Source organism: Chrysemys picta, chromosome 10 (genome assembly GCF_011386835.1).
Source record: "Chrysemys picta bellii isolate R12L10 chromosome 10, ASM1138683v2, whole genome shotgun sequence".
NCBI lineage: Eukaryota > Metazoa > Chordata > Testudines > Emydidae > Chrysemys > Chrysemys picta.
In genome coordinates, this window is record NC_088800.1 from 18,613,718 (window position 1) to 18,628,732 (window position 15,015).

At 44.5% G+C, this 15,015-nt stretch overlaps 1 long non-coding RNA gene and 1 other non-coding gene across 3 annotated transcripts; both read right to left on the minus strand.

Moving 5' to 3' along the window:
- Positions 1-48: 48 nt before the first annotated feature.
- On the minus strand, positions 49-7,744 carry LOC101936837 (uncharacterized). 2 transcript variants are annotated; one of them, XR_010590977.1, is made up of 5 exons: positions 7,606-7,744; positions 5,493-5,912; positions 5,119-5,282; positions 1,211-1,355; positions 49-801 (listed from the first exon to the last, which is right to left on the minus strand). It is a non-coding gene; the product is annotated as an uncharacterized LOC101936837 (long non-coding RNA). The 2 variants fall into 2 exon arrangements; XR_256810.4 differs by lacking the exon at positions 49-801 and having other exon boundaries at positions 1,004-1,355.
- LOC112059177 (small Cajal body-specific RNA 15) lies at positions 4,144-4,274 on the minus strand. Its single transcript, XR_002888409.2, has one exon. It is a non-coding gene; the product is annotated as a small Cajal body-specific RNA 15 (non-coding RNA).
- Positions 7,745-15,015: the final 7,271 nt, after the last annotated feature.

Genomic DNA, 15,015 nt, shown 5'->3' on the forward strand with positions numbered 1-15,015 from the left:
ACAAGTGCATCAAAACTATTTACATGAAATCAAGAATAATTAGCTGAATGCAGTAATGCAGATTTATTTAGTATTCATATTACAAAATAATTGGTACGGCTTTACATACTAGAGGATGCTCCAAGAACGAACCAAGTCTGCAAAATGCACATTCCATAGGAATAAACACAGGCCTTGAAAAACCAGTTACCAGCATTACAGGAGTAAGAAACAATTGAGGTGGGTGCAGACAATTTAAGATGAAGGCAATGACTGCTGCTAGCTCCTCTCTGAAGATGTCTGGCAATACTAATCTATCGAGGTACGGCATCACTTTTTAGAGTTTATCCTAGCAACAATCCACAGATTCTAAGGTCAGAAGGGACCACTGTAATCATCTAATCTGACTTCCTGTCTAACACAGGCCGGAGAGTTTCACCCAGTAATTCTGGCACTGACCCAAATAACTTGCAGTTGGCCAAGAGCACGTATTTTAAAAAGATGTCAAGGTCCAGATTCTTAGCTGGTGCAAACTGTCTTAGCTTCATTGACGTCAGAGCTATGACAATTTACACCAGCTAAGAATCTGTCCCTTAAATCTTGATTTAAAGACTTCAAGTGATGGGGTCTCCATCACATCCCTTGGTAAGTTGTTCCAATAGCTAATTACCCTTACTTAAAAATATGTGCATCATTTCCAGTTTGAATTTGACCAGCTTCAACTTCCAGCCATTGGACCTTGTTATGCTCCTATCTGCCAAATTAAAGAGTCCTCTACAATCAGACATCTTCTCCCATGTTGAAGGAAAAACTAATCAAAATCTGGAAGGAGAAAAACAAAACAAAAAGACAACATAAGAGAAGTATTAAGATGACTGAGTAACCTTCTGAGGAGGCAACGTTAACCATATCACTTAAGGTCGAAGGGGAAGAAGCTTTCCCAAAATAGGCCTATTAAATGACTGCTGGCTTCCATCCAGACACAGGTGTTCTCCTTGACCTAGGCTCGAATGATGCCACTCACCACTAACAGCGTTACATCCTAAAGAGTCTTTCATCCATATCTATATTCTTGCACCATCTGCGTATTCTTTAGTCCAGAACATATTCCAGCTGGTAAGCAGTCATCAGAGTCCATAGCACTTCCCCACCTCCCTGGGATGCAGTGAGGATACATCGTTGTGAGGGGCTCAGATGGCTCTGACAATGGGGGCTTGTGGAAGTACCGTACCTAGGTCATTGTGTTGCTTGCTTTATGACTCTGCTGGACGGAGCAAGCCGGGTGGTTTACTACTGAATTGGGTGCGGAGCACAATAGGATTCTGTGTTCACTATAGGGGATGGCACATGACTGGCAAAGACAGCCACAGAAACATCTGAAAAAGAACAAATACACAACAATTAGCTACCAGGTTACAAACGACAGAAGAAATGAGCTTGCCGAGTTTTGCTTAATAAAAACGTCACTGGCTGGCTGTAGCCCAAGCATCTTTCTAGGGAATCCAAAGCTTGTTGCTTGCTTAAATATTTATAAAGCAGAAGAAGAGGCACAAGCAACCTGAGTTTTTTAAAACCAGCTGTCACTATGAGTAATCTTTAAACACAACCCTCAGTATTTAAGACACCATTTCCATTACAAGATCTATTGAGCCGTAGGAAGTTACATCAGCCCAGAGTTTTTGCACATGTGCTCACTGTAGAAGAGAAAGTTCAGTGCATCTTTACACAAGATAACGAGGGCCCACCCCCCTACAGACTGAAACCTGCATTTGAAAATAATGGATGAGGTTCCTACTGGAGCTAGAATGGGTTTTTACTTGTTGGTCTGCTGTGGGGCTGCCATGGTTAACAACACTGACATATGGGTTTATTTGATAGAAGAATGGTATTGTTAGAACATTTGCTTAATTATTGATTTAAGTGCCTGAGCCATTCCTTTGGGCAGGAAGATTATTTGAATGAAACAAAACCAATTCTCCCCTCTGGACTGGCTAATGAAAATTTGGCTCACTGTCAGAGTAGCCCATGTAAAAGGACAGCAGCAAATTTAAAACAAGCCACGCTTCTCTCTGAAAATGGCTTGCTCACTTCTGTTACACCACCACCCAAGACTAATATCTCCTGAGCTCCGTCGGTATTTTCTTTATGTCCTCAGTTTACTCTGTGCATTTGACAGCACAAAACCAAATTCCTCCTCACACAAGCGCAGCACTGTGCCCTTCCTGTTTAGGGGATGATGCAGGCCCCCTGCACAGGCTAGGCTCAACTTACATTCCCAGTAATATAGCAGGAAGGAATTGCCAGAGCGTACGACCACCCCAGCTCTTCTCACCTCTGGCTTGCCCCAGATCCACCCCAGAATGTCCCTGGACTGGGAACTTCTTCCAGGAAAGCCCAGAGGCTCCTGTGCTGGTGCTGTTTACCAGGGGCAAGAGGTACAGCCCCTTTGGGCAAACACAGCTGCTGCAAAAGACTGTAAGACAACACTGACGGTGACCCTTTGTGGCTATGTCACTGTATACTCAGCTTCCCCTTTTGGTTCATGAGGGGGTCTCTGCAGAGCAAGAGGGGAGGAAAAAACCCATTTTGATAAGCAGGAAAATGATGGTAAGGCCACAAACCCTGGCAGGAGGCTGAGAAGCAGGGATAATACCCAAGCCAGTCCTTTATTCTTTAATTGACTAGATTACAAGCTTCTTGTAATTGCTAAAGAGCACGCTGGATTCATTCTCTCTTTAAATGCTATAAATGCTCTGTTGAGCACATGACTCTTTCTGTGCTGGTATCTGGGCAAAATCTGTGTTAGGATTTTAAGAGAATCAAAATAATTTTTACTTTTTAGATTTTTCTTCACTGTTCTTCACAGGGATAGTTTACTCTATTACTCTAGAATGACAAGGATGTGAACAACAATATGGGATCAGGTTACTGAGAACGCATATGGATAACCAACAGATGGAGGGGGAATCTCTTTTCTAAAATCTATCCCCTGAAGTGGCTCAATTTTTTTTTTCTAATAGCGCCTCCTCATCATTGTAATGTGAATACTTCACGCATATTAACGAATTTACCCTCAAACTACCGTCCATGGTAAGGAAAGACCAACCCCATTTTGCAGATGGGAAAACCGAGACACACAGAGGTCCTAGGCACTACAATAATACAAATAATAATAATAATAAGTTCCAGCATCATACAGGGAGTCTATGGCAGAGCAGGGGATTGAATCCAGATCTCATGAATCTCAGAACAGTGCCTTAACTGCAAGAGTCTCCTTCCTCCCCGATCAAACACACTGAGGCCTTGGCTACACTTACCCGGTAGTTCGGCGGCGAGCGATCGAACTTCTGGGTTCGACTTATCGCGTCTAGTCTGGACGCGATAAGTCGAACCCGAAAGTGCTCGCCGTCGACTGCGGTACTCCAGCTCGGCGAGAGGAGTACCACGGAGTCGACGGGGGAGCCTGCCTGCCGAGTGTGGACCAAGGTAAGTTCGAACTAAGGTACTTCGAACTTCAGCTACGTTATTCACGTAGCTGAAGTTCCGTACCTTAGTTCGAATTAGGGGGTTAGTGTAGACCTGGCCTAAGGCACTAGGTATTTTTGCCACCAATGGTACCAAATATCTATAGTAACTGTTGTCCACTGATAATTCAAAGCACCAGTACACAGTGTCACCACTTGAGGGCATCAAATGATGCTGTTTTAAAAGACTGCATTTTGTGGACACGCAGCATGAATCTACCAGCTGCAGAGCTGACAAGTCCAAGAGACAGTCACTAAGCAAGGGCCACTAAGGAAACACAATTACAGCTTGCATCTGGTTAACATAATCTTTTTTTCCATCCCATTTCTATCACCATGCAGTCAGAAGAGGAGCCTGGAATGAAGAGCTCTAGGATACTACAAGCAAACAAATCCAGGTTACACAAGATACAAAAGGCCAATAGTGTGAATTTAACAACATGCGATGTGACAGGCTTAAAACACAATGCCACCAGTGAGAAGGGTTGAAAGATAAATGGAATTTTAAAATTCCTTCCGTTTTAACAAGATAATTACTTCTCACAGACTCACACAAGGGCATTTTCTTTACAATACTTGATTTTTAACTTGGCAGCATCCCTTTAACTGCCATAAGAATTTCCAAAACAAAGTGAACAGTGACTGTTGGTAGCTTAAGTAGGTCCTGACTCCATCTCCGAGACAGGCCCTGTTCTTCTACCGTTTAATTTAGGAGGATAGTATCAGTAGAGGCAATTTGACTTCACTGGCTCTACTTTCTTAGTCCTCCAGGTGAACATCAGTAAGAAACTCCTCATAGCAGATCCAGGAATTGAATCCAGCTCTCCTGCATCAGAGTCCAGTGCCGTAACTCACTTGGCTTCCTCACTCCCCTTGGGAGCAGTTGCTTAACCCTCCTTTTTTCTATTAAAGGATTAATAGGTTTGAAGCCCATAGGCATTTTTATACTCACCCTATTTTAGGCACTTGATCAATAATGTTTAGCACTGATAACCATATTACAGTATTATGCTTTGGATATACATATTAAAACAGATATAAAATGTGCAGAAGGCACCACAGTAATGGAACAAACTCTTATTTAATATTCAGATTTAACCCATAGTCTGCATCCCACTGAGAGCTGACCACATAATTTTCACTGGTTTCAAGGTCATTGGAGAGGCCCTGTCTACACAGAAGTTTCTGCCCTCTTACAGCTGCATTAACACTAGCGTAGCTCCAATGGTGCTAGAAAGAGTGTACATAGGGCTCAGGTGTTTTCTCCACTGCATCACCAACACATGCTGTAGGAGTTACAGCCATGGTTATGGTGGTGAAAACACCACTGGCCAGTTTATACTAGTGCACTGCATTGCTACCACGAGTGGAGCTGGAATGGAGCTAGTCCTATAGCATGAGAGTTTCACAAAAACCTGTGTAGACACAAGGCTTAGTCTTAGTGTGAACTGTAAAATCTGAGACGGTGCAGTGACGGCTGCATGGACACCAAGCCAGTCTGAGCTTCCCCTTGACACAGCTTTGGTCTTTATGAGTGCTTCTCAGGACCAATGCACCCCCAACAGCAAGAACCCAGTAGACAACATGAAGAATGATTGGCTCCTGCAGTGCTTACCTTTCCAATTTGAGAAAACACTGAGGTTAGAGAAGCTTCTATGCTAGCTGGCAAGGGGCCCAGTGAAGCCACTGCTGGAAGCAATGCAGGGGCACTGAAGTGACAGAAGGGATTTCTCCAGTGTGTCTACAAGTCATGCTGGCAGATCCCATCAATTGATGCACCTAGAATGAATGTATACAATGAAGACAGACAGTTACAAATAAGAAGGTATTCTGAGTCTTATACAGCAAACTTAATCACACACAGCCCCTTTACCACACAAGAGGGTGCTAGAGACTGAGCAGCAGTCACCATCTGCCTCGAGGGCTAGCTAAATGCAGTTTTATTGCTGTTAAAAGGTCAAACCTTTAAGCACAATTAATTTTACTTACAAAGCATGGTTCTTTTTCAAACTCTTCTTCTATGGTGGTAGATCGCAAGGTGCAGAATTGCTGGGGTGCAGGCCCCATCCATGCCTCTTCCTTCCTCTAATCTGTCCATAATTCACTTCTGCCTTGGAACATCCCTTGTGCCCAGGGTTGCTGTGGAGGCAGCACAAAGCTGATGGTGCTGGCTCTGCACCAGCACAGGGGCACCTGCACAGAGGATATTCCCTGGGCGACCCCTTATGGCATTTCCATTGCAACATCACGGGAGAGAGCCCAGAATTTTTACTGTGTTGCTGTGTGCCTGACATTATTTTCCTGTGGACCTTCCCCAGGTGACAGAAGTTGCTCGGCAGAAGATTCAAGGCTGCTTCTCATCATCACCATCTTTAAGGTCATTTTATTTCTGGCCAGTTTCAGTCATGCCTAAGAAAAACATACACTTTTTATGTTGGTTTTTGAGAGAAAGAAGTTAAAAAAAAAAAATCTTGGCCAAATTTATTTTTCCTTGTTCCAAGATAAGGCAGTAATTACTGCAATGATCCTCTCTGTACCTTACTGCACTATTAATTTTCTACTAAAATTAGCACAAAATGTCTCCTATGATCAGTTTATGTCCATGTTGCTGAGCCTATCACCACAATTAAACCCACTCCATGCTTGATAAATCCTACATATTTTTGTTATGGATAGGCCATGTGGACAAAGAGATCATGCCAACTCTGCAGAGTTAAGGCAGATGCTCTTGTGACATAAGGTAACATTTTCTGTGACTTAGGAGCCTAAGTCTTACTGAAAGTCAATGAGACTCAAGTTCCCAAATGACATCTAAATAGGAATTAGGCACCTAAGTCACTTAAGCACTTATCAAAATTATACTCTTTGGCTGGAACACACAATTCCTTAAACATGCACCTTTAATAGCACAAACAGAACTACCTATTAGAATATAGATGCGCCTATGCATGCTAGATAGCCATACACTGGCATTATCAGACTTGTGGTGAAGTCTTTTCATTGACTATTTCAAAATTTAAAAAATCCCCCCCACATTTCTGGTTGTGTGCATAACTTAATTCAAACCCTAACTCAAGAGAGTGTCAGCCTTTGTAATCTGTAATCTGTAGCCAGACTGATTCAAACAGTAACACAGATTCTCACTTTCACACCGCACTTTTCACTGAGATTCCAGGCTTGTCTCTCCAGTCACAGTCCAGGAGGCCCCCAGAATTCTGAGCTGCTATACCAGTGCACCCACCTTTACTATGTCCAGCGTCCAATGATGGGACATTCTAGGGAAAAAACCCTAGCAAAGACAAGGCCTGTGTGTCACTGTGAAACTAAGAGCACGTACCAAAAAGAGACAGACAAGACCCCATGAAAGCGGCACACAGAATTGCCACAATCGAGGTAGATTTCCCATCTCCTTAGGAATTATCTACACCTTCAAATGAACCATTTCAAGGGACCACCTCATGCAATATTGCCCTGACCTCTGCTAGAACACAACACAAGCAAGTTATAAGCGTGCTACTGAACCATGTGCAGCCACGTGAGGGCCAGGCTGAAACACGCCACTCCCATGGCGACCACACAAGGCCAGAAGTTCCTGTTACACCACAGCCGAGCTGGAGCGGTCAGGGTGCTCCGCCGGCCGGCGGCGGCGGCGGCCTCCTCGCTCATACAGCGAAGGGGCCGCTGCTCTCCAGGGGATAAAATACCAGCGACCTAAAGCCCAGCACTTGCTAGGCCAAAAATAAATCCCTGCCCAGAGGTGGGGCCACCCTTTCACCCCCATCGGGGTCTATCTCCGGGGCAGCCTCCCAGCCGGCCCCTTCCTCCCCGTACCTAGATCCCGCCCGGCCTCGGGCCTGTGCCGAGATGCGGGAGCCTGGGGCCCGAGGCGAGGCCTTGGGGCAGCTGCTTAGCCGCCCCCGGGGCTGCGCAGAGCGGGAAGCCCCGGGCTTAGCCCCGGCCGGCGGGGGGGGGGTCCCGAGCCATCGGCATCGCCACGGGCGCCCAGCGGGGCTGTCCCGCTCGCGGCTCCTGGGCCGGGGCGGAGCCACTCAGCACCAGAGCCGGGAGCCGCTGGCGGGAGGAGGGCCGCGGGGGCACTTACAGCGCCCGGCTCCGCTCGCTCTCCCACACGCGGCCGGTTGCAAAGGCGCCGCCCGCTGCAGCGACTTCCTGCTTCCGCCCGCCGGGCCTAGCGCGCTGGGGCCCGGCCCTCGCGTAGCCACCGGGCAGCCGCCTCCCTCCAGCAGCGGCGGAGGCGGAGCCAGGTGGGAGCTGCACGCGGCTGCTCCCCGGGGGTGGGGGGAATGCACCAGAGCCTTGACTCGGTGTGAGCCATTCCCCACCCCTGCGTGCGACGGCCTGGCCCGCCAAGCTGCGACTGACACTCGGGAGGGGAGATTGGGACCGTCCTATTGAAATCCCTTGCAAGAGCCTGTTTGCCGAAGGACTAGGACCTGTGGGAATTTTGTCCCTAACCCCCCTAGGGCTGATACAGCGTGCAGGGCATGGGGTGGGGTGGTTCCTTAGCTATGATCCCGGTTGCCGGTTTTGGGGGAAGTTGTTTTGTTTGTTTTAAACACAGTTGTAATTTTAAAAAGTGTATCTTTTTCGGGGTTGTGTTAGGGTTAGGTATAAATCGCTATAAATGCATACACCGCCGCCAAGATTTTTCAACTTGAGTGTCTCAAGACTTTTTCAAAGGTGCTGACCACACTCAGCTGAGATTAACTTCCAGGGGAACTGTGCATATGCAGCCCTTTGAAAAACAGGCCCTTGGTCTAGATTCCTCAGACCCTGATTTTACAAACCCCCCAAACCCTCATGTTTAACTTTATGCAAGTGCAAAATAAACAGGCTACAGGAGACTTAAATATAGATGTAGGGCACATTTTTCAAAAAGTACACCTCTACCCCGCTATAACGCTGTCCTCAGGAGCCAAAAAAGCTTATCGTGTTCTAGGTGAAACTGTGTTATAGCGAACTTGCTTTGATCCACCGGAGGCCCCCCCGAGCACTGCTTTACTGCATTGTATCTGAATTTGTGTTATATCGGGTCACGTTATATTGGGGTAGAGGTGTACCTAGTGATTTTGGATGCTACAATTATGGGCACCCAGCTTGAACTACATGGGACTTGCTTCTTAGAGAAAGTGCTATGGACCCACCCTCTGCAAATCGGGATCTTTTGAGGTGTTTCAGGTTGGGCACCCAACATCACTAGCCACCTTTGAAAATGTTGGCCTAGGAGCCTTGTTTTCGGTACCCAGGTGTTGGGGTTACTAGGCCTGCCTGAGCCAGAGTTCTTCCATGTTTAAACTCTGTCCTTCCATGTTTAACTCTAATCGACCTTAACAACCAAGGACAGGAATTGGAATATGTAAATAGCCAGTTAGCAATTACGACCTTGTTCATTTCAGGTACCAAACAATAATGATGAGGTTTGCATGTTTCTAGCTGGGGAAGGGGTAATAAACTAAGGGTAAACAGGACCAAATAACTGTTTAGGGAGAAGTTACTAACAAGCTAGATTTATAGCCCTAGAATGATTTAGTTGCTTAAATGTATAAACCTGCCTTCGGTAGAGAGGGGAGAGGGAGTAGAGGGGGCGGGAGAGAGGGGGGCTTAGTTGTAAAGTGTATAAAGAAGAGAGAAACTGTTTTTGCTGGTGTGCTCGATTTGAGACTTGCCTGTCTCCTTGCACCACTTTGAGATCTCAAATAAACTTTGATTGTTTCTCCCCCCCGGTATGTTTATTGGCGTGAAGCACTCCGGGCAACGAACCTCACTGTTGCTGTCCTCGGGCCCCTGTGCCGGCAACACAGGTTTGAAATTTTTGCCCTAAATAAATAGAGCTGGGTGGGATGGACAGTGATGGACAGCAGTAGCTGAAGCTGGGTAGCTAGATAGTTGTAGTTCTCACCTTTGCTGCTGCTGCAGTTTGTCTGGCCAGGCTGCAATACCAGGGCAAAGGTAGAACAGTTTACCCTGAGCATTTGATTAAACTTCATCCAGGAGCTTAGATTTTGTCAGAAGAGCCTACCTTTTTGGCAGCCACAATTTTCTCATGTGATTCTTCTGGTGTTTTAGCCTTTTGTCCACAAACCTCACGGGGGCTTAACAGTAGTTAATGAGCTCCTGTCATGGGAAGGAACATTACAACTGCTGCTCACATGCATTTTCAGAGAAAGGAGTCCGTACAGCCCCATAACTAAAGTAAAACATTCCCCAAGACAGGATAATTATACATTTCATGCTGATTCTCAATGGTGGCACCGGCACTAGGTTTCTGATAAGCATCTGCTTAGACCTCACTCCTTCCTCCCTTTATCACATTCTGTGGGAGGCTGCCAGAGCCCACGTAACAAATTGCTACTGTTCAAACACACCAGAACCAGTAATTAGAAAAGTTGATGTACAGTGGAGCACAACGGCAATCTCTCACTGCAAAGGAAGAGGCAGCTAACTTTAGAATTTGGAGAAAGCCAAAGGGCAGTCACACAGACATTCGTCAAGGATAGTGCAGGCTCAAGCAGAGAGGGGAGTATGAGCTAGACAAATCCAGACTCTTATTTCTAGGGCCTACATTAGTTTCAAAGATACATTTTCTTGAGAAGTGATTTTGATAGGGCCCAGAGGCTCAGCTGGTAGGTGGGCAGTGAAGTTTGGAGAAGGGAGCTAAGCCTATTTAGACCAGCTGAGGATCTGGCCTCTCTCATTGTTTTGACTCTTACTTACTTTTTGCACAAATGTTCCTTCTTTCCCTCAAATGTCACCATCTTCTGGGTGTCCCTTGAGCTTTGCCTCTTGGGCCTTCTGTTCTTCTTTTCCTTTTTATAGTTAGGGCTGGAGCCTGCGAAGATTTAAGCAGATAACTTTTTGGTCTCTGGCAACTGCATTGCTTCCGCACTCACTCCGTGGACTGGGCCCAGCACTGGCACATAGATGAATGAGAGCCAGAGAACTTGGAGAATCAAGAGGGTTTGAAGCAGTAAAGTCATTCTCAAAAGCATTTGAAGCAGAGCTGGTGGAGTTTCTGATCTTCGTTTCCCTGGCAGGCCTAGCTTTTCATTGCTCCAAAACCAGTAACTACAGCCTCCAAGACTGCTGACAGTTTCAGGTGGACTGGGTGCTAAAGACCATTTTGATTTTGTTTTTAAACTTTGGGTAATTTCTCTTATGTGAATACACCCACAAATCTTTCTTTTCAAGATACATTTACATCCCTAGAGAATAATCCCCTTATTATATTTACAGTATTTTTTTGGTCATAAAATTGCAGAGGGTCACTTTAAATCTTTGTTCTGATGCTGAACTGCAAGTAGACTGCAGTAGTAAATCCATTCATATATTTCATGATTTCCTATGTAATAAAACTCTTGTTCAAATAAATGTGTCCCATAAGCATTGTGCTTGTCTATTTATAGTCTGGATGTGTAAAACTTTCTTTTAGTGGGGGGTAGTAGCAGATCTGCTCTTCCCAGTTCGCCTATGCTGTTTTATTCTGCCACCATCTCCAGTAAGTTTTACTTTGAAATCCGCTGGGCAGTGCAGAGCCAACTGAAGCAAACAGTGAAAGGGAGGAGGGCGTAGTGCTTGGATAAATCAGCACAGAATGAGCCTAGTCTTCACTAGCTGGCCCGGCTGGGAGTATGGGTTAGAAGCCCAGTTCTGCTTTCATTTGGGCTAGTAACTTGCCCACTTTGGAGTGAGTGAAATCACTTGAGTGCTGATAGTCCTTCAGAGTCTTCCCACAATTCCCTGTGTGCCCAGAGGGGAATCATAGGGCAGGTCATCTTACTGAGCACAGAGAACTATGGGATATACCCCATGAAGTCCTACTGACACACAGAGGTGAGTGCAGCACCAGTGTGGACAGAGTAACTTCAGTGAGCTAGGCTAACTTAGGTTCTCAGACCCTGGTGCCAATTGCCCCGGTCCCTGGTATGAGCAAATTGGACCTGCAGAAAAGGAGAGTTGGTCATCAGCCTTCTGGAAAATGACTATTGCTCCAAATGCTGCTGAAACCTGATACAGTAAACACTTTGATAGCCTAGCATGTGGGGTGGGAGGCAAAGAGCAAAGGCTCTTTCAAGCCTGTGCTAACTATTGACTGTTCTATTATTAACTTGAGGCAATTTGAAGGGGGAGGTCAGGGGCTTTGACTGCTCTGATATTAAAGAAGAGAAAGAGGCCACAGTATTGACCGCGATGACGCTGCTTGCAGATAAAATCTGTCCATTTTGTCTGCAGAGCCTTAATGTAACTTCAGTGGCCTGACTTCACCGAAGCTTAAGTCTGATTTATGAGCTACAGCTTTTTCCACTCTGATCCCTCAGAGCTTGAACTTTGTTGTTCAACAACACCCCCTCACGAACATGGGGGAAAAGGTCACATCTCTCCCATTCCCATACATGGAAGTGCAGGGCCTACCATGATTTTATGCCAATTCCACTAAGCCCCAATCTTCTGAGCATGCTCAGAGAGCTCACTCGCATTGACACATGAGAAAGGGCTCTCAGATGCAGTGTAACTTCCTTACAGTCCATCAGTCTTAAAGAAAACATGTTTGTCTCACTTCTACCAGAATTTTACAACAACCATTTTCTAGACCTAGCATCGTGATAGCTGCAGCCTGTTCTCTTGTTCTGTAGCCATCTCCATATTAACCCTCAATTTGATACATATTCTTAAATATGCTCAGGCAAAAGGGGCACCCCCCCCATATAGTTCTATCTATTTTATCTAGCAATAAATGTAGACTTTTTAGCTTTTGCCATGTGTGAAAAAGGCATCACACACACTATTTCTGAGGCTGAGTTGTGTCTCTTTGATTGGTTGCCTTCCTTATGATGCCAGTATGTCTTGAATGAAACTGTGTAACTGACTTGGGATTCAGATCTTCCCAGTGCCTTGACATGACTGTAATCCAGTGTCCAAGCCCAGTGTTTGGATCCCTAACATAATAGCCTTTTCAGTTATGGGGTGAAATAATAGCTGTATTTCAAGCTCTGGTAGAAGGCTCTAACTGCTGTCACCTTTATTTGTAGCAAGAGCAAAGAGTTAAACTTGTCTATACACATGTACGTTTATAGACAATTTTGGAGAAAAAAGATATTTATATACCATAGCACCTAGAAGCCCTAGTCATAAGCCCTGTTGCTGCCCCTTTGTTTTGTTTGTTGATATTAATTATTGCCACATAAAATGCATTTTAAATGGATCACCAAAGGTAACATGCATTAGACAGAATGGTTCCAGAAGATGGGGGCTGGCAGATCGGGGAGCATTTAAGCATTAGTTGAATGGGAGACAATAGAAAAATGAAAAGGTCAGATTGTGGATGGTAAAAGGCCTAAGGTGAGAAGAAGGAAGATTAATATTAATTGGAGGACTGGCCTAACCTTTGGACAGTCAAAAGGAAGCTTTGTATGGGGTAATAACACATGAAAAGTACATTCCTAGGTAGAAACTTTCCTAGTTCTGAGACAGTCGCTCTAGCACTGTGGTCTACCCGTTTGGGGTACAAAAAACTTGACAACTAGTTTATCATAGAAAATAGTGTCTTGTCGATGTAAAATCATCTCAAAATTTCCATATTCTCGGGGATATGTTATAGCACAGGTGATATGGTCACAGTGCCCTTTTTGTATGAGAAGAAGTGAGGAGCTAATTCTCAAATGAAAAGCAAACACAAAAACCAACCAACAAAATACCTTTTGTAAATGGACCTGATCTGCCATAGGAAAAGTTAGAACAGTATTTCACTATTGGTGCAGCTCCACCAGCAATATCAGTGTTGAAAGTGCCAGAGTAGAAAGAGCACAGGTGTTTGTACCATTGTAACTCTGCAGGGTTAGACCAACAGCAGTAAATATACTTGTGCCTTGTCTGCTTGGTCTCACTCCATTGCTATCATCAGAGGAACTGCACCAATGATTAAAAAAGGTCCACTAGTTGCTAGTGTAGAGACATACCACAGAGGCAACTGACAGTCAAATAAAGCTACACAAGTCCCAAGTACTTCATCTTTGAAGGTGAAGCCATTGTCTTAGAAAATCTGCATAATTTCAGCTAGACCAGACTTCACAGTTCCTTTGTGGCCTTTCTTCTCTAGAAAGTCTCCCACAGTTTTGAGACCAGGTATATGCAAGACACATTTAATGAGTTCCCAGTAGGACTGCTTCGACAAACACCAATTCTGAAATCTGGGAACACAAATCTTAAGACATAGAAGTTAATTGGAATGTATGGGATGGGTCTGAACTTTACTCAGCCTTGACATTTGCAGGCTCAAGACAGAGCTATGTAAATGTAGAGTCTGTTTGTCAGGGATCCGTCTAGTGGCAGATTTACCCTAGGAAGCTAAAAAGATCGAAGAGATGGACCTGTTGGTAAGTAACAATGCCCATTGAATCAGATTGTGAGCTCAGCTAAAATCACTGTAAACATGGAGTATCTATGTTAAAATCAGTGGAGTTACCCCCCAAGTGACTGAGCTCAGAATATGGTCTGACATAATTGGAAAGGTAGTTTGCTTAGGGAAGCTGGGGGATGTATGTGTACTTCGAAGGTTGATCCAACTTTTTCAACCCCTCAGCTAGGAACACTACAGCCTCTGATTCCAGCAGGGGCAACAGAAATATCACATTGTTAAGATTTACTGAGCCAGCATTAAATATGTCACTGATGTTTAACTAACTAAACACTGTTAGGCGTCTACTCTGATATCGTTCAAAGAAATTTGCTATTAAACAGCTTATTTTAAAATACATTCAGGTTTTTGGAGAGCTTTCTGAAATTGGCTTGTCAGATTTTTGTCATAACACAAGACACACTGATACTGCCAGTGATTTTGTGGTGAGCAAAATTTCAATCTGCAGTGATATTTCACAGGAAACTTTCTATTCGGACAAATCGATTTTTCTCTTTCCCTGAAAATAACATCAAAAGCCAGTTCTTCTAATGTACTGTACTTCATAGAAATACTGGCTAGGTTGAGCTGCTTCTGTTCCTGACATCTGTACTTACAGGTACATTATTACAGTCTCCTTTGCTCATAAAATTTAAGGCCAGAAGGGAACACTATCATTTCTTGCATCACACAGGCCAGAGAATTTCAACAAATGAATCTTGCAGTATGTCCACATCTGCTGTTTGAGATAGAGCATAACTTAAAAACAAACAAACAAACAAAAAAACTATTTGTAAACAGAATACTTAAAGGCACTCCCTCCTCAGTTAAGGTTATCTCCATGCTAAATTTCAGCATTCAATCCAGCTGTTTTAGCTATTAAACTGTTTAAACATAGTTACAATATAGTACAGTAATTTTTTCATTACTAAAGCATTCCTGTCCCCCACACCTTAAGGTCAAAAATGGTTAAAACATTTTGTCTCAATATTTCCCCCCAAAAATTAACAAACAAAGCTAAATAGCTTGTTTGAAAACCTGGAAGTGATATAAAACCTTATGCTTCAAGGCATATACCAGACTCTTTTTGATGGGGTCAGG